Below are 21,802 nucleotides of genomic sequence, written 5' to 3'. Positions count from 1 at the left end.
AGGACAACACAGTCTCAGCTGTCCCTGCAGAGGTCTGCATCTTTGTCATCTGGAATTTAAATCCACAACAAGAACACATGTAGTAATCAAAAAATGAATACAAGATATTTTGTGAGGTTGAAAAACTGGAAAACATGCAATCATACATGCTCGACTCATCCACTCACTTTTTTACGCCATGGCCATTTAGAATCCCCATAGTTGTAATTAATTTCAGTCCCTACTTCTATTTTCACTACAGAAAACAGGCACAAATGTGGTCTTCCATTCACCACAATTTTTTTCATGGTGCAGTTTGGAGATCTGTGGTTGTCATTAACCAATCTTCCAAGGGATTTATCCTCTTTGGATGCATCAATACTAAAGCAGTATAAAATGTAAAAGGAAAACAGTTAAGAACAACTGATGTACAACTTTCTACTCAAATATCAAACCTTACACTGTAAAGAAATAATTTCAAATATAAAATATACATTACTCATGTCTACTTAAACTTTATTATGTGATAGCATGAAGACACAAGATAAAGCTCTCTTGTTACTCCAAAATGTCAACACAAATCAGTAATACTTTCAAGGAAAAACTGAAATGGATTTATTAGAATAAATTAATACACCTGACCCAGCATGTGTATTTAAATGATTTGATGAGTTTTTATTCCATAATCAGGTACTAAAAATTTTTATTTCAGGCTTAAATGAAAATCACATGAAAATCTACAAACCCCCAGCCCAAAGGAAAAAAAACACAAACATAAAAATAAGAAAACCACAACTGTTACATGCTTACCACCACCGACGATTCTGCCATTCAAATTCAAAGAGAAATGTACTCTCTCTCTCTGAGTAACATCTGGACCGGCATTCCTCCACAGATATTAGCTCACCTCTGTACTCCAAGACAAAGGTGCCTGGTTCAATGGGCTGGGCAGCGAATACTCCTCTTCCTAAAAGATTAAAAGATTTTAAAAGATTTTAGATTAAGATGTGATCAAGAAAGCATTGACTTATCCTTATCTGTAACATATATATATGCTAAAAATGTCCAGCTGTTACTGTCCTGCATGTTGTAGATGTTCCCCGATCCAACACACCTAATTCAAATTACACAGATTTTCTTCAACGCTTGTTAAGATTTGTACAAGTCTGTTAATAACCCATTAATCTAAACCGAAAATGTTTTGGAAAGCAGTCCTAAAATACTGGTACTTGATTTTCCTTAAAAAAAAAAAAAACTCTTGCCAATTACACACGGCATAACCGTGACAAAAATAAGGATTTAAAACATTTCTTTTACAACAAACACTGGAGCAGGAAATTCAGTCTCACACAATACCCACCAAACACACACACACCCACAAAGGCCTTTCTACACCTTACCTTTGCAACTATCGATAAATCTTTCTATAAACCCTGGCTTGTCCGTAGAAGACTGTATGTATAACTTTGCCTCCTCAGTAGGATGAATCCTTTTCTTCCTTTTTATCATTATGGCTCTGAAAAAGAGAATTCTAATGTGATTACAGAGAAAACATCATTCACTAATCAATCCAAAGATTCACTTTTAAAACTAATGATTTTATTTATTAATGCAGCAACTGTCTAAACCTATGATACACAATGCTTTCCACAAGATAGCATAACTACAGTCATGCAGCTTCATGACAACTAGATTAATTTCCTGAACTGTAAATACTGATGAAGAAATGCAGTAACTTTGTTAATCTAAAGGTGTAAAATATTTGTCTATCCTTTAGGCAGTTCAGCTGTCACACATTCTCAATTGAAATGAAGAGCAGACTAATCATTACAGGACAGCCATATTCATCATAGCTCTTATTTTAATGAACTGTTATCAAAAGTCTGATTTGTTTACTTTAGTCTAAAGCATGTTTATTCCTGTCTTTTAGCCAGTCAGGGGAAAAAAAAATCCAAACAAGAGTGTAATTGCAGAAATCATAACACTTTTCATACAATATTTATCTATATATATGTAAACTAGGGTTGTCAAGAGATTAAAATTTTCCAATCAGATTAATTTGTAGCAACCCTATTGCTGGTCAGTGTCCCTGCCTGGCCCCCATCTAAACTTTTAGACCTGCCCCTGCATATCTTAAGTATAAATCTTTTCTACCACCTGTCAGCTACTTTATTAGAGAGGGGAGCTTCCCTGATTTAAATCTCAGAATATTGTTAATATTTTCTCTCACGTTTTTAATGGCCCATAAATGATCAGACCTATGTCTCCAACATCTACACAGCACCAATGATTTGGAGATTATGTTTTCTTGTTTCTGTGACAATGACATGGATCTGATTGACATGACACTGATAAATGTTAATCACTTTAGCTAGGAATAAAACCTTTGGATAAATATGTGCCGGTGTGAACCATGAAACGTGAGTTTCCTCCTACTAAGCTGAAAGATAAACACACGCAACAGGTCAATGGTGCCAGCGACAGAAAAGCCGATCAGCTGATTTACAACAGGAGAGGGAGGGGGGAGACGAGGCTGCCGCGGTGTGCAGAGGACCAGAGCAGACCCTCTCACCAGTAAAATGTGGGCGTTAAAGCATCCTCATCATACATGACATTGTTTATAAACGTCTTCGCTATAAAGGCGCTCACATCACTCTCAACTCCTGGCTGTGACTACCAACAAGTTTCTCTGTACAGACGTTACTGCCACTGCTCCACAAAAAGCCAAAAATCTGGCTTTCCTATTTTGTGATCTCCTTAAAACGATGCTATTGAAAATGTGCTGGCTACGGTCGGCCAATAACTTTAAAACTGCAACATACGCTCGGCTGTTACTAACGACTACTTTGGAATGTTTCCACACTACCTGACATGCGTCACTTGTGCAGCCTAATAAATATGACAAGTGGCCCAGAAACTACGAAAATCCATGTTATTTCAAGCCCGCATCTTTAATAGAATGTTTATCGACACAAGGCTGTCATCGGCAGAAAACAAAAACAAACAACAAAAAAAAAAAAGCCTGTCCTACGCCACACGCAACATGGTACATTATGTGCGTTCAATACACTTTATAAACCCATCTTCTTATCAAAGTGTGAACATTAAATCGACTGTTTCTATAAATGCTAGCAAGCTAGTTGTCGGCAAACGGTCCGACAAACTGTCCGACCGTCGAAGGAGCTGACAAAAGTATTTCACGGTGAAAAACTTATTACCAGCCGCCTGTTACTGATATAAGACATACATAAATCAAGCCAACTTACATTTATTGTTTGCTTGGCCTGATTTTGTGGTGATTTTATCCAAGATGTTTAATCAACTGCAGCGTGTGATCAGTACAGCCACGGTGCGTTTAAAGCCCACAGTAACGTGGGGCGAATCAGCGTTGTAAATAACTACGCACTTCTAATTTAATCTGGTCTGGTCTTAAAACTTTTGTTATAAAAATCACAGCAGTTTTTAATGATATTATGAATTTATATCGACCAGTTATTTTAAGAACGTGAGTTTTTAGTTACGTTTTTATGTCTTACATTTCTGACGATAATTAAATACCAATCGCTTACACACAAGCAAGCATATATATATATATATATATATATATATATATATATATATATATATATATATATATTTACTACCTGTGCAACTAACATTAGCAACTAACTAGCAAGCTAATGCTAATGTTACTTGCACATGGGCAAGCATGCTGTAGCAAGCTAGCAGTACATTCTAAAATATCTAAAATGACTAATTATAAGTTACAATTTCTTGTCCCAACGTTAGAAACAGACTACTGGGTTAAAACGACATAGAAAAGAGCCATGTCAAAGTAAAAAAAAAATGCATACATATATATACATATATAATATTTAAATAAGCTTACCATGTGCTGTCATGACGAACTTGCTTGTCGGTGCCAAACAGACCATATCCATATTAGGGAAGTGGAGATCCAGCCCAAATTAGTTGCTGTTTTTACATACAGCCAGTCACGTTCAGTGTTATTTATTGTTAATTGTGACCTTGATCATCATTGGAGGTTTCATCGTCACTCAGTTCAGAACGCGTTCCTATTGGTTCTAATGATACACACTTTCTGAAGTGTGTATACTTGTAGTAACGGCCTCAAGCCTCTGCGATCGCTAGAGAGCACACACAGTTGACACACACATTTCCAGAAACTGTCACCTTGTGGGGAAAGTGAAAAAAAAGCAGGAGGCATGTCAGGGGAGGCTGTTATGCTAGGTTAAATAGCTAATCTTTGTGGGGCCCTGATTTTTGGGCCCCACGAAGCTCTTGGGCCCCACACCGTTGGTGGGCTCCCTGCCTCTGGGCCCCTTACTGTAGCAAATGTAAGTACACACACACACACACACACACACACACACACACAGTTTTTTCTTACTAATATGGCTAAGCATAAAATCCCTGTAGATAATTATTATGTTCAAAGACTTTTCTCATATATTAGGCTCCTTTACCTTTAATGTCCAAAATACGTAATTTGACTATATTTAATTTCTTTTCTGTAAATAGTCAAGGTGATTATATGGTGCAAATAAAGACTGTTCAAAATTAATTCTCTTAGAGATTATTAGCCAGAAGTGAGCCATCAAATAAAAACATTTTATTGTCTTCCTTTGCATGTTGTCCATGTTGTGATAAAATGTTTAATTTCAGCACCATAAAACACAAATTTCCTCTTCAAAGGGGAATTTGAGACAGTGTGAGCCTACAGACATGCCAGCAGCTTTGTGATGCTTTGAGCTAAATGCCAGCATCAGCATGCTTAGATGCTCATAATAACTATGCTTACATGCTGATGTTTAGCAAGTAAAATGATTACAGTGCACATCTCCTTAATTTAGTTTATTATGCATGCTAACATTTGTTGATCAGCATTAAAGACAAAGTACTGAGACTGACGGGAGTGTACTCAATTGTGTAAGTATATTAAAATTCAACGTTCCACTCTGACATGGAGTGCATACGATTTTTCTTCAGAAGTTTTGCTTTTGAATGTTATTTTGTCAGTTACACCATCAGCTTAAAGGTAATTTGCCCAAATTCCCCCTGATCATTTTGTTAAACTCTGAATATAACAACAGCCTATTAGGCTGCCTTCGAATTTACCAACAGCTACACCGACAACTACTGGAGAACCAATTAAAAACACTTGCAATTTGATATGAGGGAAGGACTGCTAGCAAGAGGTCTGTTAGGTGGGCATGTGGGTGGGTGGATGGATGGATGGATAGGCGCACACAAGTAGTTCACATATTTTATCAGATTAGTGGAGATATTTTGTTCTTAGATGGATTCAAACTGTAGGTGAAATCAAATATTTATCTGACGGTCTCTAAAGATATTTCTGAGTTAGGTATCAGTTTAAGGCTCTTAAGGTCGACTTTTCTTTGCCTGAACAAGTGACGCCACCATTACTCATTACATAGAGATAAAATGGAAACAGATGGATTTCTGTTTCAATATCAAAATGATATAGATGTATTTACAACATATTTGAAGTATTTTCAATGAGGGGCAGCACGGTGGTTGGACTTTGGTGGTTGTGCAGAGCAAAGCTGAATGCAGTAGACTGAAGGCCATGTGCCATAAGGCACCATGATATGTTCTGTAATTTGTTCATTTATTTTCCATATATGCTTTATTTTGTTCAGGGTCGGTGGAGGCTGGAGCTCATCCCAGCTACCACCAGGAGAGAGGCAGAGTACACTTTAGACAGGTTGCCAATGCATCACAGGTATTTACAACTTATTTGAAGTATTTTAAACAAGGGACAGCAAGGCAGTTGGACTTTGGTGGTTGTGGCGAACAATGCTGAATACAGAAGCCTGGAGGCCATGGGCCACCTGCCTCCATCATATGTTCTGTAATTTCGTTATTTATTTTCAATACCCACTTTACTTTATTCAGGGACAGTGCAGACTAACATTAAGAGAGAGTCAAGTTCAGCATAGAGGTCAGCAGTCCAGATTTTGTTTTAGTATTTCATATATATACACACTTTGTTTTACAAACTTTCAACAGGTTTAAGCACCAAAACTATTCAGTATTCTACAGTCAATTAGTAGATGTTTTTCTCCAAAGCAACTTACATCTGAAGGTGATTAGGGATTAGTGTTAGGGGTCTTGCTCTAAGGAACCAACTGGAAGGTGTTGATATTTGTCTCTTGTGGGATTCGAACCAGCCCTGCTGACTGCGCTGTCCTTTGTTAAAGAGTTTTGATTTAGAGTGATTTACACTTCTTCAGGAACTTTTCATAGGGACCAGGGATTTTCACAAGGTTATTTCAGACCATTTGCATTTCCAGCATGCAAAGCAGATATTTTATTTTGAGTACTTTTGGGAAGGAGCACTCAACAGTAGCTGCATTTCCATTAAATTTTTCACAAAAAAAAACAAAAAACAAAACAGATATTTCTAAAATTTTGACAAAGAGCAATTGCGAATTGCAGGTGTTTCCATTGAATGCTGTTTAGCGCATTAGCCGTTATTCTTGTAAAATTTCATCCCGCGAGAGGACGCGGGAGTTTTGTAAAACTGCATTTCACTGTTGTTCACTATCAAGAATGGCAGTTATTTTATTCTTGAATTATTTGTAAAAAGATTTGCATTTTCTACTGTGTTTACTCATACCGTGCCATCTTTACTTTACACTTTTGCAATATACTTTTATATCAACACGTCTGAAAACCCGCCTCATAAGCGTGTAAAAAATTTTTTAACTACATCTGAGAGGTTTTTCAAAATGTAGTTGTGTCCATTACCAGTTTATATTGCGATATTTATGAAATTGCACAATTCTAGGTGTAATGGAAATACACCTACTGAGCATTTAGACAGGTTGTGAGTAATTTGTGGCATTTGGTTTCAGTTATCTTATTTTTAAATTCCAGTATAGCAGGTAAAACATATTAGCTTTGTGAAGTCTTTAGAAACAGTTTTGTTTGTGAACACGAGTTTTTCATCAGTTTCAAATACTAGAGGAACACAACAGGAACAAACATGTGAGAGGAATGTGGATTTTCAGGTTGAGAGGCCATTCCCCAGCTGGAAGTTTGGCAATTTGATTGATGCAAGATTGTAGAACTGACGATCGCTCTGATGTACTTGTAAGATGCTAAAAAAAAAAAAAAAAAACGAAGAACCTATCCGACAATGCCGACAATGCTGGGACTAAACCTACTGCAAGCCCATGGCTTGGTGGGAGCAGAGCAGTACAAGCAATTTCAAGTATAAATTAAAAGTAAATTTATTACAATATTAATGTCCTTTTTTCTTAAAAAAAAAAAAAAAAAAAAAAAAAAGGTCTCTTTCTCTTGGCTTGGAGCTGCGATAGGCCATTCTGTGTAGTTTTCCCTTCTGTGGGAAGACTAATGTAGTATGATTTTTGGCATTGAGGAGGCAGGACTCACCATCAAACTGGGAGCAGACGGATCTAGCTCCTGGTAACTTCAAGCCACTTCACAGGACGACAACTTCGGGGAGGGCCGTAGACTATGTAGACCCAGGGGAGAGGATAGCACATGCTAAAATCCCAGTGGTAGCTGAACGGAGGTGGCCACTTGCCGCAGCAACAGGGCACTAAACACAGGAATCTATAAACAAACAGATTCTTTGCCTCTCCACACAGTAACCCAGACACAACCACAAGAATATTTACAGCAATAACTAACAAATAGCAAGTTTGGGGCAGGGCACACATAAGGAGCCCCTCGCTGCCTCTCGCCAATCTGCCTTTTGGCCTCTTTGTTCTCCAGTGTCATTTGGGCAGCAATCATCTACACCTGTTACTACTAATCAGTTCAACAAAGGTGGAGGAAAATTGGTGTTGTCTACAAGTCTAACCCTCTGGGGACGACAGACGCGCCGGTGCGTCCTGATCACATATCCAATTTAAGATGATCTAGCAGCAAGACGGAGCCACATAGTCGCTAGTTTAACTTATGTCAACAGTGCGGACTTCAAACTATATACCAGCTTTTTAAATTATGTTGTTTGACCAAGTAAAACCGGAGTTATGATAAAAAAATATATAGGGCACACTATTTTTTTGTGTACATCACCGTCATGTTTGATATGCATTTCATGCAGAAAGAAACTGTAAAAACTAGCTTCTCAAAAGAAAGTGCTAGCAAGCAGAAACTCGCAAGTACTAGAAAAACAGCAGAGCTCCCTATTGGTGGAAAAAGCATCACATCAACCAGTGAAATAATTATATAGTTATACACGTCAGTTGCTTGGGGGAAAGGGAAAAGCTGTGAGATTGATGGAAAAAGACAGGAAAGAGATAGAAGATAGAAGAGAAGTAGTAGCAAGTTCTGAGATTTGAGAGATTTGTCACACTTATTGCATTTGAAGTCTAAGTTAAAGTACAACTACACCCTCTATTTTTTGCATAACTTCACCCACTGCCGAATTTGAAAAATGCCTGAAATGGCAAGGGTGTGGGGTGACCATGGAGCGAAGAGTGGCCGGGTCAGGATTCACAGGCAGAAATGATTGACAGACAGCAGCTCAGCTCACTTGGCAGATGCAAAACGAGATTCACAAAGCATCTACACCACAGAGCGGTATTTGAGGTGGAAGGCTTTTCCTCTCCTGAATATCCTCAGCTACACATGAACCAGGTGGTCCTAAACCGTGTCAGTCTGAGCCGTTAGTGCTGTTAGGCTGGCCTGTCAGCAGCTCCAGCAGCTCTGGAAAGCTGTGGAGATTCGCGGCAGGTTGTGGCAGCTGCAGGAAGTGCTGCTGTTAAGTTGCCACTGCCACAATTTGAGCAGAATAAAGTCTGGTGTTACTTTACACCCCCAAAAAGCACAAATCCGCCCCATTGCAGGAATATTTCTTTAGAAACTGAAAGAATAGAAGTCTGAAACTAACAAATCTGCACCATATAAGTTCACATCCCGTCATATGTGTTGGTGGGCATGGTTTTTTTTGTCTGCAATGCGAGGACCCCTCTATCTGCATCTGGAGGGAGGGGCTGTGGGGTTTTTAAAATTTTCTTGTGACATAATTAACCTCTCTATGTCACGAAAACAAAACCTGGTTTTACCCTGTAGAGGGTGTTATGAGCTATCTTTTACCCACAAAATCCCATTTTTAAAATAAATAAAAAAATACAAATTTTATCAACAGTAAATAATTACATAATTAAGTAATACTGTGTTCTTTACAGCTCAAAAGACAAATTTTTGGGTGCACTACCCCTTTAAGTTTAACCCTTTAACTTACTTAAGTAAGTTATTGTTTATATATATATATATATATATATATATATATATATATATATATATATATAAATAAATGATTGTGTATAACTGATATTTGACCAATTTGTACATGATTACAATTTACCACCAATATTTACATTCCTAGTTATGAAATGGTTTAAAATTTTGTGTTTTATTTAGTGAAACATGATAAATCATTAGTTACAATTCCGCACCTATAAAACCATGACTCTCATGGCAAAATATGTGCATACATACAAAAGGTAAAAAATAAAACAAAATAAGAAAATTACGATTCTGAGCACATCACAACATGCAAAAAATATAAGGGAATCAATGACAACTCCCATTGAGTCTTTCCATGACATAATTGGTATGAAAGCCCCTTGTGAGATGCTCTGGAAAAACTTTCTAATTTTTAATAAATTAAATCCATCTTTCTATTTATTTTGAAGTGTTTACATTCAAAAGCATTAATGGAGACATCCAAACCTCAGCACAGCCCTTTAGAAAGTGTGACAGTGATGAGTAGATGAAGTAGATGAACTGTAGATGAAGCATACTTCCTGTTTTGACAGTACCACAGCCCAATTTGTGTACAGCTTAAATCAGCTGTTCAATGCACATCAAGAACTCTTCAGTCTTGTTTGCCTCTCTCCAGTACTGTATACTGCAGCGGATGCACACCCGACTCAGGTCTCGTGTAATAAGTCCCATTAGAAAAGAGCCCAGGACTAGATGTGCTGGCTTTTGTTTAAGATACAATATTAAGATTTTATTTTTTTTACTTTTTATAGGTTACCACAAGTTCACCCTCAAATGTTTCATTCCATTAAACTGTCCTGGAACACAGGTTTCTTATGCTGAATATTTGACTTTTATTGTCTAAACATGGCTTAGGCTCTTCAACCCCTACAAACTGTGAGTGAAAGTAAATTTAAAACAGGTCAGGAACAAACAAAACCCTACAGCCACACCTTCACTCCAACCAAAAAATGTGGATTTTTATTTTTTCCTTTTTTCATGACTATTTTTTCACTAAATGTGAGACTGTAGAAAATTGGGTCCTGGTACAGAATTCAGCAGAATATGTTTTGTGACAGTTTCAACAAACTGCTGTGAGACTGTGTTACACTTTCACAGCATTTATTGTAAATCTATTATGTTTTGCACAATGGGCCAATTTTGATGGAAGACAGAACTGTATTTCCTTGTTTTCCTGTCTCAACACATCTCACTACAGTTTATCTTTTTGTTTCTCTTCTCTTGTCATTTTCATACTTGTCATCCCTGTTCTCTGCTTTTTCTTGTTTTCTTTCCCAATCTTTCCTTTCCTCCTTCCTCTGCCATCTGTTATTTCCCTTCCATCATTGCCTGCCATTTTCTCCTTTCTTTTCTTCCTTTTCAAACTTTTTTCTCTGTAAAATGAACTCATCCAAGAAAAGGAGACAGTTTGCAACACAGCTCATCACTTCACAATGTTATTTATTTATTTATTTTTTTTATCTCTACTAGTCATGTCCTCTTTGAGGACCAACGTTAGGGCATCACATATGCTGCATGATTGTCTTTCCAAGCTTTTTGTCTTTTTGAACAATACCATCCAGAGTTTCTATGTAAACGTCAACAGGAACCCCTCAGATTCATGTGACAAGTTTAAAGGTCCCACATTATACATTTTTTCAACAATTTCATATGGGTGTCAGTGGTCCATGAACATTATTTTCAAAGTGTATTACCCCAAATTCAGCCTTGGTTCTTAATTTTAGCCATTCAAAATGTGCCTCTAGTGAGCTCTAATGAGAACGGGCTGTTTCTGTCTCATTCTGTCTTATTCACGTCCACTCCACGACCGTCCCTGGGAGAGGGTCCGGTTTTCGCTGGCACCCGCTTGGTGATTTTAGAGAGCAGGCTCTGCTAGCGAGGGGTGGGTCAATGACAGTATACACTATCAGGGACAATGGTTATTTCCCTTTGTGAGGTCACAAAGGGAAAGATCTCAGACTCACCCATTTGAGCACACATTCGTTAAAAAGTGGAGAAAGCAAGTGAGAGAGGAGACAGAATTGTCTCATTTTTGGGTCTCATACACAGGCTATGAGGACACATATGACTGTTAGAAAACCTTTAGAAAGTGAATTTTGCATAATATGGGACCTTTAAGCTGCTATCTTTACTAGACTTTCCTCAGAGCTGGTTCACCTCCTGTCTCCATCTGTATTTCCGGAGGCTAATCTGTGTCTTTTAGAGATTGCTGTCCTCCTTGTGAGACTATCTCTTTCATCACATACCAGAGGGTATCTCTAAGTCCCCACATACAGAAACTGATTGTTGAGGAAGCTGGTCACTTTGCTGCTACTTCTCTGCAGCTGGTCAGTACTGATTTTGGCCATAGCTCCAAATCCCAAAAGATTTAAATCTACATGTAGCTCATAGCTGTATTCAAATATCTACACACTTTTAATTTATTTTATTTTAGAAATTTTATACAAAATACATCTTTTGTTTAAAGTTTACTTGAAACTTAAACTGTAAAATCTGACAGCAAAGAAATAATGTAAAAAGAGACTACATCAACTGAGCTTTAAAAGGAAGTATACTGGCCTTTTAGTTTAGCAGATTCCATAAATGTTGGCTCCATTTGAGCTAGAGAAGATACTGATCCAGTGTATCAGGTGACAAACCTGCAGACAAATAAACAAAGTCAGTCACATCTTGGAAGCCAAAAGTTGACCCTAGAAGGGTTGTGTTGATGCATCTACTCCTGTTAAAGTAAGAAAGTAATCATGCTTTTTGTTTGCTTGTTTTCAAAGCTAGCATTGAAGCTATGTTTTCCAAGCTCTGTCTTGCTATGTATAACCTTTTTAGGGCACTGGCCCACTACCAGCTTTGTCTCACAGAAATCCACAACATGAGCACAAGCATCTTTGTGTCTAAACCTAAATTTCTATAAAATGCAGATGAAAGCCTTTTTTTTCTGTGCATGCAAAATTCCATATTCAATGATTTATAAAACCCTAATTTCACTCTAACTCAAAAGGTGGATCAATTAACCAGTACAGCACAAACACCATTCCTTATGCTATACCTCAAGCTTGGCTCTGGATAATTTAAATCCCATTTATTTTGTCATACTTTTATCAATTTCTGTTCACCTATCCAGTCAACCACATAAATACACTATTTTCCAATAAAAACTAAGGAAAGGCATATGAATGTAAGTATTTGTATCTAAAGCTTTTATTTGCAATATTTGAACCATGTCTATGTGAAACAATAGCTTTTTTTCAGCAATAACCATGTTCCAAAAGGTTTCCCTCAATAAATAGAACACATTTTCTCATTAGTGGTGCAGAATGACCAAGAAAGACCAACATGATAATTCATATTAATAAGGTCATTTATTTATACTCTAATGTAAGTTATTTTCTTATTTTATTTTCTCATTTTCTCATTACAGTATGAGAGGATTAATCTGAAATATGGCCCTCTAACATTGTTTATTTACACACTGATTGTTTAAATAAAAATAAGTGTAAGAACGGACTTGAAGACTTAAAAGGGAATTGCACTAATTGGATATGGACTGGTAGCATCAATGAAATGAGAGTGCATTCAATATCTGACAAAGGAAATGAACAAAGCATTTTTCTCATGTAAAACATAAAAGAAAAAAAATACAATCTAGTTTTCTTTGCTTAAATATTGACTGGAATTTCCAGTCGTTGTAAACTAATGTTTTGCTGTTTTTACTTATATAATGTTAAGCACGTTGTTCAGTAGCTGCTGTCGTAAATGCTTTATAAATAAAGTTGGCTTGGCTTGGCTTGCAGTGAAGGATAATATAAAATAAATAAATCAATATATTCCTTCCTACTTTATTCGTTCCTACTGCATCCGACTGATGCAAAGTCCTGGTACAACTCAGGAGTTGCTGGATATATAAGGACATGTCTCTATTGCCCCAGCCCAATTCTACAACCATGGTTTTAGGTCACCAGACAAGGGGGAAAAAAATACTACAATACAGAGACTTGAGTCTCTTCATTGAACTTCATGCCAAGTAGATCCCCATCCACCAACACAGCCTTTTTGCTCTTAGTTTTCTGAGACTATACCAGTAAACTTCACTTACACAAAGTACAGACTGTTTCTTGCACTGGCACAATACAGTGGTGTAAATTTCTATGTTCTGAATTCTCCAAGATAAAAGTAATCCCCACAGAGCCGATGAAGCATGCTCCTCCTTTACACACAGCATGTTGTACACAATGAAATCTTTGACTTGTAGAAGCATTGCGCAGCACCACTCAGCTAAGAGCTGTCTTACACGAGATGACAAGGACGTGATTGAAGAGTGTCAGGTCGAGGTGGCCTTAATATTTTAATATTTTACCAGAAACACTCTAAATCCTCATCACCATTTTACTGCCAAATAAATAAATTAATATGCCAGCTAGTGAGAATGGTTAAAAATGTATTAATTCGCTCAGACTTAACTCACACTCTCTTTCCCTTTAATGAGCCAAGTGTCATTTGGATCAGTGAAGATGATGGCAGAGGCTAGAAAACAGACTGAAGGGAAATTTATCAAAAGTACTGTGGCTCTGCTCAGTAACTTTAGTCACTTTAACCTTCTCGGCTGAATGGATTCAAATGTTATTGCCCGTGACAGGAGTGGGTTTGAGATGGAAACCTTTTAAAAGGCAAGAATCTGTTGAGGCGGGTGCCGGGTGGAAAAGATCTAATATGCTGTGCTCCTCTTTCCCTACTGTATCACTCTGAAGTCAACCCTTTTTGTTTTTCCATGCTCATTCTCCTCACCTACTCTTCCTCGGCTCATCTGCAGAGCTCACCTCCCACTCACGGTTCTTCAAAAAAAAAAAAAAAAAAAAAAAAAAAAAAGGCGGGGGGTGCTCACAAAATCATCACCCTTGCCAACATCCTCAAACATTCTCATCATCATCTTCATCATCACCATCATTATCCTTATTGTCATCCTCTTTGGGGTTAAACTCGCTACAGTTTTTACTTTAATTGGCAACTTGAAGCGATATCAGAAGTTGTCTGCCTTTTCCCCAGTGACAACCTACTCCTCATCTTTTTCTCCTCCTTGTAGTTTTCTGACTCATGACATTGCGGCTTGATGTTTAGTAATTTGCCATTGAAGATTCCTCAACAAATGAACAGTACAGAACAAGTGGTTCCCCTAGAAAGCCGTCTTCTTCATCAAGAGCACTGGATAGGAAGGTGTCTGAGTGTGTGTTGCAATGCTGCCCTGGATTAGAAGCCTGGGTTGAGAACTCTGAGGACATGATGAAACATCATGTGCTTTCTTCTTTATCTTGCTGACAAAGCACAGGAATTGGTTGAGAAAAGTGCTAGTGTAGCACTTCTTGAACTGATCCCAATCTTTTCTGAAGCCTAGTTAGAGAGTGTGTGGAGCACAACTGCACTGATATTTAAATGTTTAACAAACTTCATGTTCATGCCTGAAATATCTAATCCTGTGATTCCTCTGGATGCTGACATTTAACATTTTTTCTCAGTTGTGTAGATTTCTTCTATTGTTGAGGAAAATGGCATACGTTTATCTTTCGTTTGTGGAGTAATAAAGTTTTTTTTTTTCAGATTTTACTATGTTGATTCATTAATAATTTAAATAAAGTCTCAACGTTAGCTGTATCATTTTTCAGCCAGTACACAACAATGCAAACACAGAGACAGAAACCACTGACACTCATTCCTAGGGTCAATTTGGAAACATATATTAGGCTGGCATGCAAGTTTTTGGACAGTAGGAGGAAACTGAAATATCTAAAGAAACTGCTTGCATCCACACAGAAAGGCCCCAGCTGTCAGGTGACATTGCTACCACCACACCACCATGCTGGCTGGTAAGGGAACACGTTCTTTTCATTACATAGAGATTGATCATTTGCCATACTAGACTCAGAAAAAGCACACGCACACACTCTCACACACAGGAAAACATGTAAGGGCATTCAGATACCAACATGTAAGTACACAGACCTTCTTTGATGTAGACTCAAATGCTTGCCTCAAAATAATATTAAAAAAAAGCCAACACCCATACATTCTTTCATTTCTGAGATAAACACGGATTCATTTTTGACAACCATCTGTCACTGTGTTACGTACAGGTAATACATGTAAAACATATTCTATTTTAGGAATATGCATCTTGGGGCTGGGTATCATCACCAATTTCCTGAATCGATTTGGTTTGATTCACAGCAGCCTATTTTCGGTCAATTTGCATATCGATTCAATTTCAGCTAATTTTGTAACACCACCTATTTTTCTTGAATATTAAAGACATCTTCATATATATATATATATACACTGAGTGCATTTACTTGACAATCAAAATCAGTTATCTAGGAGTAATCAGATTACTGTAATAATCTGACACATCTACATGAATGTTTGAAATACCATAACAATACAGCGTTTCCTCATATTCATAGCCAGAAATGCTGCGATGGAAAAACAAAACAAAAACAGTCAGGACAGAAAAAGGTTAAACTTTTTAAATGTCCTAATGAAACCGTTTTATTCAGTGGAGTCGCTCTAAATATTCTTAAAGTTCCCATCTCAGATAACATGTTGATGTTAATAAAACCTACAAAGAGTATTGGATCCATTTAAAGCCGTAATACAACAACACAATAATGTAGATTCAGCTTGATCAGCTGTGCGTGTTTCCTTGAAGATTGTGATGCTATCAGTGTAACACCAGAGAAGGAGAAATACTTCATGCTTCCATCTTTAAAAAACTCTTGTACTTTTGGTGTGACGTGTGCCCTCTGTCCTCTGACAGAAACCTATGTGTATGTGCACGTGTCTGTATGTGTGTGTGCTCACTGCCATGGACACAGAGCAGGCGCAGCTATGACATGCTGTCATGTAAGTCTGATAAATATCAGTATGTTTGGACTTTAGAAGTGTAAACCTGTTCTAGCAGAAATGTGACTTTGTGTTGGATTTATTTCAAGTACATGCATGCGTGGTGACATCACTTCCTGTTGTGGAACGTGGCGACGCCTGCAGTCTTAGCATTAGTTGCTAATGTGAGCGGTAATGCGCTGAAAAAGACTATAGATGAATGTAATCCACACTGGTGAATGAAAACATCTGAACTTGACATCATCTCAGCAAGAAACTGATGTTGGACGGAGGTGACACAGGAAATCAGTTGTGTGTGTATATGCTAAGATTTTACTGAGTCATGCAAAATTAGGGTCAGGTTACCAAAAAAGAAGAAAAATAAAAAAAATCTATCTCCAAATTTTATGAATCAAGATTTGATTTGTTTAATTTTAATAGATTCAAATTGATAAACTGATTTTTTTTAAAGCCCAGCCCTTGTGCATTTTAATCTCACTTAAAGCTGATTACTTGGATAAAAGTCTAATTTCTTTCTAACCTGACCTGCTGATGTGTGGTGCTTTAACATTTTATATTTTCAGTTTTGTGATTTTGAGAATTCTTTTTGAAATTTTGATGGCAGATTAACAAAAAATGACTTCATCATATGAATCTAGCAACAGATTTTATCAGCACAGAAATATCAGCAGTCATCGATAACTGTAGTTCATTAAACTTGATTTCTAATGTCCAATAAATGCAGCTCATCAAGTTTTACATTCACATTTCATGTCTAGAAGACTTATCTTACAGCCTATAAATGCTAACAAGGTCTCACTGTCATTAACCTCCAGTTACAAACCAAACTCTAAGTACGGATAACATGTTAGTATTGATATGTAGTGTTATGCACATGCACACGGAGAGATATGCAATCCTGCAGCTTAAAACTTTAACTCTCTATTTAATTACTTTTTATTTTCTAGTATCCAACTAGTTATTATTGCTGACAAAAAAAAACCTTGAAATAGAATGACAAAGGTGGGAGAGAGTGACATTTTTTAGTGTTTTGGTGAAGTTGCATGCTTGCAAAGTGATTTTAATATGTTGTTTCAATATAATAGACTCAGATGTTAGTTTAAGAGTTTCCACAGATGCTTGAAGCAAGGTTGCAAATGAGGTGAACTCACTGAGAAAAATCCCCCAGGGACACCAATAAACTAAGAAATAGAGGATGGATTATGTTATTTATTTGCAGAGAACAAGCACAAAGGACAACATGAGAATTAACAGATAAAAATGATCAGGATCTGGAATCCAAATCAAAAATTGCCCTTGGTTCGTGGTCCTTGACATTTCTCTCTCTCATTCTGTGCCATCTCCTTAGCCTCATTTGCCTCAGCGTGTATTACATAGTTACAGACTTGTATCTCAGTCTGGCATGGTGCCTTGCTTTAGGGCTGAGCATATGGCCAGTGGCTATGGGGCCATGGAGGGTGAGGAGAGGGGTGAGAGAAAGCGATAGCACAAAAAGCTGGCCAAGGAAATGCTTGACTTGAATGCTATTTTATATAGCAGCTGAAGCACACTGAACACACAAATGGAGCACACTAACAAATTCAGTCACAGAAATACAATTTTCCACAGTCACATTTTCAAAAGATACTTGCACTTTTTCTCCTTCATGAGCCATACCTACAGTTGCACTTTTACCCTATAGCACTAAATGAGCCTCATTCAGCATGCCATGCTATGTGAGACATGAGGACCGTGTTTGTGTTTGTGTGTGTTTGACAGGCAACAGAGTTTGCAGGGTTATTGTGGCAGGCTCGTGCATCATGTCAAAATCCATGTGAGAAAATACAGAGTGACAGATGTAGCCTTTCCGCTCTCTCAAGCTAACATGGTTATTCTCCCACCGCCCGCTTCACTGATCCCACATATACACACACATATATGTGCTCAAGTTCAGTCACTTTAGTCACTCTGTAAACACACACACAGACATGCTGGAGCTTCTTTGGTAGCTCCAAGTCTTACCACACACATATAGACACACAAACAGAGTCTTCTGATGATTCTTGACTGGAATGTGGGAATTTCTGGAAGTCCAGACTGTTTATTCTATAAATCCTAAACAAAACAAGCAGTGGAGAAGAAAGATGCCACGGGAGAGACTTCCATATTAAAAAACTGCTACTTTAAATGTTTCCAGAAGGATTTTGTTTCATACAACAAATATTTCTGACCTAATCATCTTCGAGATAATAAATCAAAGTTGTTTCAACTTTAATGAATTTCTACCACGATGCAATGGAGCTCGGAGATGAGGTTTCTTTTAGCCCATTGAAGCATGTCGTCATGGCCCTATCGGATCATGAATCAATGTCACTTTCACTTGCCATAACTTCCTTCTACACATTATCACCAGTACTGTCAGATACCAGTACAAATGAGAAAACAATAGAGAGATGAGAGCAAGCTGTTGAATATTCATAGGGAGGATAAGGATACAAGTGGGACATTTTGGGGCTTTATCTGCGCTAACAGGATCTAAGCCATGGTAATTCATGCTAAATCCAAACCAAAACAGCCCCAGCACTGTTTTTGTAGAAGAAAGAAAAAAACAAAAAAAAAGAAAATAGACTTCAGTTGAATCTCCCAAGTGTTTTTATGATCTGCTTCCATGTCATCTCTATCCCTGTTTCATTTATCACAACAAGCTAGTTGAGATATTTCTCATTCCCTTCATTTCCTCCACTCTGTCGCATCATGAGCTAGAGGCAAAAAGAGGAAGCGAGAAAACAAATGGGAAAACTGATGCATTTTTGTCTCTATTAAAAGAGCCATGCACTGCACCAAAAAAACAGAAGAAAGAAAAAGGAAAGATAAGTTGAACGGCTTTGAGATTTATCTTTGTTGAAAGGCAGAGATGCTCCTAACACAGATTGTGAATACACAACCTTGAGGGAGCATCTAGTTGGCATATTTGCTGTTCTGACCTCATGCTCTGTTACTCCACATCTAAAGTGGTTGACCTTTGGAGACTCTGACTTAGCCATTTCTCAAAACGGACTGTTTCCTCTGAGACCAAAATAAAGGTATTAGTATTTGACTCTATGACCTTTCCCAAAGGCTTCTGGGTAAGAGGAAATGACCTAAGTGGCCTATGTGTCTCGGGTTGCAAGAGTAGTGTCTTTATATATCTGTACTGGGTGTGTGTATGAGTCGTATGCAGTTTGCTCTATTAGTTTTTCAACCATAAAAAAAAAAAAAAAAAAAAAAAAAGCAGATGAAGCCTTTTTTCTTTATTCTTAGTGTCACAGGGGGTTTGTCAGGGGAGACATAAACTCATTATAGAGCCTCAATAAATTCCCTCAGATCTGTTTTTTTGGTTTATTTAGCTTCAGAAATCAATATACAATAATGGTCATTGTACCACATTTTGTATATTGTGATCAATCAGAGTTTGATGATAAAAAAAAGCTGACTTAACAAAACTCAACATTCAGACATATAAAAGAGAAGAATGATGTTTGTTTACAGTAGCAAACATTTGAGTGATATACAAGTTATGTATACATACTTGTACACATGGCATGGTCATACAGAATGTAGTATCTAAACATGTACTATTACTTACATGCATGCAAGTATTGAATAACTATATAAGATTATTTAATTATATATATATATATATATATATATATATATATATATATATATATATATATATATCTTATATATATATCTTATATACTTATATATAAGATATTATATAGTTAAATATCCTCACTGCAAGAACTGTGACTTTGATTTAGTTTTGTTTGTATAAAGGCATTCATTTAGTTAGGTTAAATAATACCACAACAAAGTATAAGTTTTAAATTATAAGTAAAGATAAGCACAGCTTGAGTAGGGGTTTGATTCTGCAATATTAAAAGAAAAGTTGTGAAACACTAACATGGTGAAATTGGCAGATAAAGAAGCTGTGAAATAAACTTTAATTGTAATAACTTCATTTGGCTTGCAGCTGGTCATCCTGGGGAGCAAAGGTGACTCGAACATTGACAGCTCAGCTAAAATGGACCTCCTTCTTTGAAGGTGAGTTATGATTTGTCAGCATGATGTCAACACTACCCGAGGACAATTAGTCTTATTTCCGCTTCCTCTATCATTTATTTACTATGACATGAATCTCATTCACAGCCAAATGTTTTGAACAATAGCTCAATTTCTAAAACATAGATGGAGTAGAGAGTAGGCTTGGTAAATTAGCTACAAATAAGAACACTTTTGGGATTTGTGATATTTGAAAGGGGTAGAAACAATTACAAGATAAATGTTTTAAGGCTGCACAATATATAGAAAATTAACCTTCATCTCAATATTCACTCGTGCGATATATATAGTGCAAAGATGGCCTAAATTGTGATAGCTCATAGTGTTTACGTTTGCATATTTTAAGAAAGTGGCGTGATGTTGTTCTATTTCCAGCTGTACATTTTTGCGCTGCGTGTGTCAGTGTCCAATAAAATGGACTTTTACTGTCATGAATACACGCCCCCCTTCTTCCTTGTTTAGCTAACAGGAGAGCACATGATGAGGGTCATGATGGCTAGAAGGTTGTGAGAAAAAGCGGAGAGAAAGTGAAAGAACTTGTGCCAAAAAAACACAGCACTTCGGCGATTTGGAGCTACTTCGGTTACGCGAAAGGTGACTTGCTACAAACGCAAGGTATCCTACAGGGTCACGTCGAACACTTGTGGCGAACCACCAGGGGAAATGTGACCAAGCTTTGCTCTCACCTACAGTATAACCACAAAGAACTTTATGAAGAGCTCCTCAAATTTTACGCTGGTAAAAACGATGCTTCTAACGTTGAATTACGCAAAATCTCAACAGATGTTCATGCATGAGAGTTTTGTGAGTGGAACTCCATATGAAAAGGCATCAAAGCGGCATAAAGAAATAGCATGTTATTTGGCCAAAGACATGTTGCGTGTTAACACAGCGTGTAAAAAGGGCTTTTTAAAATTGGACTGAAGATATAGCATCCCATCACGGAACTATTTTTCACATGGCGCCATTCCAGAAATGTATGAAACATGTCGACAAACAGTTCAGTCTGAACTTCGTCAAATTGGATACTATGCTAGCAAACAGACCTCTGGTCCAGTCTCACGACAGAGCCCTACATGATATTTACTGGACTTGCACACCAGTGAAAATCTAACTCAGATTACAGCAAGTAGTAGCAAGCTGGGATCTGCATGAAGAGCAACAGGTCTGCATCACCACGGACAACGGAGCCAACATTGTGAAGGCCACCAAACTGAACAACTGAGCCAGACTCCACGTTTCGGCCACAGGCTACATCTCGCCATTGGCAAGTTTTTTAATAATTGGATAATTTAGATAAATCTTTCTGATTTAAAATTCTAGTAATATTGATACAGGATATGACAAACTTTAGGCTATTGAGTACCACCTACCTGGTGTCTGTTTGCATGACACCTAAAGCTGAAAGACATTGCATATCCTAGTATTACAGTGTTATCGCATATGTATGCTATATAAATAAATACATGATTAGGCTATAGTAATTAGGATATGGTGATTTGTTTATATGTCACATTAAAATTTTATTTAACATTTGTTGCAAGGA

General features: G+C 37.3%; 1 protein-coding gene and 1 long non-coding RNA gene across 2 annotated transcripts in view; both read right to left on the bottom strand.

The window, feature by feature from the left end:
* LOC121654152 (ribonuclease inhibitor-like) overlaps nucleotides 1-21,802 on the bottom strand; it is a gene marked incomplete at its 5' end in the record, with an annotated part of 136,450 nt that overhangs the window by 39,649 nt on the left and 74,999 nt on the right. The gene's annotated exons all lie outside the window — the stretch shown is intronic.
* On the bottom strand, nucleotides 10-3,352 carry LOC121655291. The gene is made up of 5 exons (XR_006013134.1): nucleotides 3,246-3,352; nucleotides 1,380-1,495; nucleotides 790-946; nucleotides 168-360; nucleotides 10-49 (listed from the first exon to the last, which is right to left on the bottom strand). It is a non-coding gene; the product is annotated as an uncharacterized LOC121655291 (long non-coding RNA).

The sequence above is a fragment of the Melanotaenia boesemani genome, chromosome 2, assembly GCF_017639745.1.
Source record: "Melanotaenia boesemani isolate fMelBoe1 chromosome 2, fMelBoe1.pri, whole genome shotgun sequence".
In the NCBI taxonomy this organism is placed as follows: domain Eukaryota; kingdom Metazoa; phylum Chordata; class Actinopteri; order Atheriniformes; family Melanotaeniidae; genus Melanotaenia; species Melanotaenia boesemani.
The sequence above is the reverse complement of the archived record's forward strand: the minus strand, read 5'-3'. Positions and strand labels throughout refer to the sequence as shown.